This window comes from Triticum aestivum, chromosome 7D (assembly GCF_018294505.1).
Source record: "Triticum aestivum cultivar Chinese Spring chromosome 7D, IWGSC CS RefSeq v2.1, whole genome shotgun sequence".
NCBI lineage: Eukaryota > Viridiplantae > Streptophyta > Magnoliopsida > Poales > Poaceae > Triticum > Triticum aestivum.
The window spans coordinates 16,770,142-16,775,002 of record NC_057814.1 but is presented as its reverse complement, the minus strand read 5'-3'; positions in this window follow the sequence as shown (position 1 = coordinate 16,775,002).

Sequence of the window (4,861 nt, the reverse complement as noted above, 5' to 3'; positions counted from 1 at the left end):
CGAGAGGTACATCCTCTTCCCTCCTTCCTCCTCCTCCCTAGTTTCTTTTGAACCCTAGCTAGTTGAAAATTTTAGGTTTTTAATCTTAGTTGTTTAATCTTAGGAAAATGTAGGATGAAACCTAGCTAGTTAATCTTAGGATAATTTAGGTCTTTAATCTTAGTTGTTTAATCTTAGGTGTTTAATCTTAGTTGTTTAATCTTAGGATAATGTAGTATTAATCTTAGGATAATGTAGGTTTTTAATCTTAGTTGTTTAATCTTAGGTGTTTAAGCTTAGTTGTTTAATCTTAGGATAATGTAGTATGAACCCTAGCTAGTTAATCTTAGGATAATGTAGTATCAATCTTAGGATAATGTAGTATGAACCCTAGCTAGTTAATCTTAGGATCATATTTTGAACTATCACATTTGTTGTTTTTTTATTAAAAACAATTATTCCTGTTATATGCAAATTTGAAGTGGATATTTTGAAGTGGATATATGCCATATTTTGAACATGTCACAATCTTAGTTGTTTAACCGAGTGGCCTATGTTTTGCCAGAATGTTGATTCGTCCACGTTCTGGTAAATTTCAGGCGCTCGATATGTCTTGCTTTTAGCAAAGGTCATGCCAAATTTTGCTAAGTGTTTATTAATTTTGTTTTCATAATTAAGCATTTTGTTCTCGACGTCGACGATGCCTATACCGCATCCTCGTCGTCGACTCGGCGGAGGAGGCCTGCTTGAGCAGAGGGGCCATGTCCGGGACTGGGCTCCGCCGGGCTGGTTTGGTTGTGCTACCTTCCGGTGAGCGCAGCTTAGTGAGGAGCCAACCCGTCGTCGACCCGGAGCGTCTTTGGTGGCGGTCACGTGGGCCTACATCGGTGCAGACGCTTGAGTCCCCCGCGCAGGTGGTACAGCACCGTGGCACGGAAGAGGACGCGCACGTCCATCGCTACATGGTTGCGTTGGCAGACATCAGGTTCTCCAATACCTGGCAGATTCTTCAAGGATCTCACCGAAGCTATGATCCTGTGATGGTTTCTTCTCTTTGGGTGTCCACCGCTCGCGGCCCACTGAACCTAGAGGAGCTATTACACGAGATGCATTTGATAGGACATTATTAATTAACTATTATTCGAGATGTATTAGTGATATTATATGATGATCTTTGCTACAAACTACTATATATGTATTCGATGATGAATTATTAATTACCTATTAGTTATTTGCTTATTAAATGCATGCTAATTTGAATGCAGTAATTTGTTTTATCTCTATTATGATTTAGTTTTGCTTATTGAATGCACATCTATTTCAACAATGAACATATAGGAAATGTCTGACGACCAAAGGGAATTCGCTATGTGCGAGTACTGCGAAGATGAACGCGGTCTGTGCGACAGGCCTCACCTGGTAGAAGGTCCGCGCTTCAGCATCAAGCTCCAGGAGACCTTCGATGTTGAAACGGTATGCAACGACGACAAGTGTTTTTTGTTATTTTTTGCACGACTTCTCTGCTTCTTCAACGTGTAATTTTCGTCTTTTACAATTCAACTAGCTTATCCCATGTCATGCAAGACGCTATGTCTTGGAGAAGATGAGTTTTGAAGATCATGAAAGCATGGAGACAAAGATAATTCACCTAAGGACCCATCATGGTTATGATTTTGCTGTAAATCTATACAATTCTGTGAACTCGTCCAATTTTCGTTGCCTGAATTGGGAAGCACTTTGCAAGGCGTATGATTTTCATGAGGGTATGCTTCTCACCTTCGATCTTGGTGATCCTGACATCGACGAAAAGAATATGACCATTTGGGTCCTTGTTGACACGCTTCCAGTTCTACCGCTGTGTGAGTTTCTCAAACATATTTATTAAGTAATTTATATTGTTTATTTCAAAATAATTGACAGCTTATTTTCATTGACTGCTTATTTTCATTTTTCAAAAAATGTACGGAAGATGGTAGACAGAACCTACTACTACAATGATGAAGCACAATTAACTTATAAGGAGAAAGATGGTCTTATCACATTTTTTACTGATCTTGAGAATTACAATAGCTATTATCGAATTCTTCAAAATTATGGTCAACTAGATGATACCCCGCACGTTGTTGCGGGACTTGGTAGAGGGGCAACAACGCATGGATTTTTAGTTTTCACAATGTAAAATATCCGGATACAGAATTATTGACATGTTTTTTTCTCATTAGATATTGGTAAGCTACAAATCAACCATGTTAGATATATATACTGACCACAAACTGGATATATACATGCATGCGGTATTTACAGTATATCTACATACCACCAAGGCAGTTCTTGTCACTATGTTAACTCACTAATTGTACTTTCATGAATGTTAGGGTTAGCTTCACCGAATCTTGGACATCATTTGCATAATATTTTGAAAAATTAAGAATAAAGTAACCCACTTATTTGTAGAAGAATGCAGAAATTCTTATAAATGTAAAGATGCAGTACTGAAGTAGTATTTTCAGTTATAGTACCTTTTTGCGAATCAGTTCTAGTACTTCTTATTTCCACATTTTTCTATTGCCCTTAATAGAAAACCCAGAAAAATTTATAATATAAAGATAAGATTGTAATTTTATATATAGAATTGTGAAAAAATGCCATGTACGCGTGTATTGTGCCTTCTCCCGCTTACTGGTGACGCCGTAGCCGGCGGCGTGTCCCACTTAGCGGCACCATAGGGGAGGCTCCCGTTACCGGTGATGGTGTACTTGAGGGCGTGTCATGCGTAGCAGCACGATGGAGGCGGCCACCATGTTGCAGAGGAGGCGACATGACGTCTCTTGGCAAACATCATGAAAGGGAACTTGACATATTGTTTCAATACTTTAATTAGAACTGCAATCTGAAATGTAGCTCCAAAGTGAGGTGAATAAATCAGTAGCAGAAAGAATACAAACCTGGTCCTTACATAGATAGAACAACAGGCGGCTTCAGAATAAGCGCGAGCAGAAGTGCGCCCCAACAATTGCGTCAGACCAACGCACGTTCAGACCTGCCATCAAGGAGTTGAACATATAAATTCCATGGATGCTCACGGCACGTCTTGGCAATATTCTCAGCTTGGGGGTTTGGAAGGGGGCACTTGATTGAAACGACAGTGACCTGCTTGATCTAAGATGTGCTGCTGTACAAAGCATCAGCAGACCTCCATTGTTTTGGACGTGCAAGCTGCAGCATTGGCCTGCCGCCTATCCTTGTAGTAGGCCATGGCGGAAGTGCACGGAGGGTATTTAACGTAGGAAACTGAAAAGATGAACCGGAAAGGAAACCAATCCATGGAAACGGATGGGTTAATGCCTCAGTCAGTTTCACTTGCATTTGTGGCTGTATTTGTGATCGGAAGGACGCGGCCGTTGGTGGCGGAACATAAGACGATCAACAGCGAGTCAATGCGATGTATTTACGTATGGATTGGCGAGTTGATTCACCGAACTTAAAGTAGAGAAGGTGTTGTTGCAAGGCTATCTGTACGCTCGTCAAAATATTAACAAATTAATGGCCTAGGAGCATTCATGCAGTGGCCACAATCGGCACGTGAGAGAGAGAGAGAGAGAGAGAGAGAGAGAGAGAGAGAGAGAGATAGTCAGGGAGAGGTAATTGCCAGGGTGATATTGTAATCTGTAACTGAAGTGGTGACATGGCAATGTGCTGATGTGGACAATCTGCATGTTCAGAGAATGCCTTGTAGTGGGGATGAACTTCTTAAGAATATAAGATATGTGCCACTAGTGCACACGGTGTGCTACGGTAACATCAATGGAGATAGCATGGTAAGATTTTCTACTATTACGACATACGTGCATCTTTTGCATAAATTCTTCTAAAACTAAACTACATTGCTAACTAGAAAGTTATTACTATGTTTTTGAACAGAAAATCCCGATGAATTGTGTGCCTCATCAGATGTTGCCGACAGGTCGTGTTGATGTTATGAGCTTACGGCCACCACGGCCAGGTCAGCCGCAGTATCCACATCACTCCTGTCCATACCGGATTTCTAACAGCGAGGAAGCCATGATAATAAATGGTTGATGTTCCGACCATCGTAGAGAGCTACTTGAAAGCAACATTGTGCGTAGGCCAAGACTTGGAGACATGATGATCTCCGTTCTTCATTATGGAGAGTCCATTTTCCTTAATGGAGACTCAATGCCTATCTTGTTTTATGATATTTTACCTAAGAGAGGATAGAGTAGGTCCTAGTAGAATGTGTTATTATGTGCTACAATGTGTTAGAGTTGATGATGATGAGAAGGAGTTGTGATTATGACTAGTGACCAACCTGTTATATGATGTCTCATTGACGAACATTTTTTGGTGGTGACGACTAGTGGTAATGAATATGCTATTTAAACAGACTAGTTCATGATGAGTTGTTATTGTATAAAAGATATATTTGTTTAAACATGTACAACGTCAAAATACGAAAAAAACATAAACTTTAGCAGTGGCGCGGGCCAAAATATTACCAGCAGCGCTCATTTACCAGTAGCGCTTTCCAGAGGCGCAGTACTAGTATATGAACATACCAGTAGCGCTGGCCTAAACAAGCGCTACTGCTACAAAATAGCTGTAGCGCCGTAGCAGTAGCGTGGGTGCCCGCGCTACTGGTAGCTCAAAAACCAGCGCTACTGGTAAGGTTTTCCCTAATAGTGCTCGTGGGCATATATATAGGAGTACAATGATTAACTTGGAGTACAAGACAAGGTAGGACAAATCCTAGTCTATCTTATGTTTCCTAAATAAACATTATACTCAACATCCCCCCCCCCTACAGTTACAACGGTAGCGACGCGGACGGTGAGACTGGAGAAGAATCCGAAGGCAAGCCGAC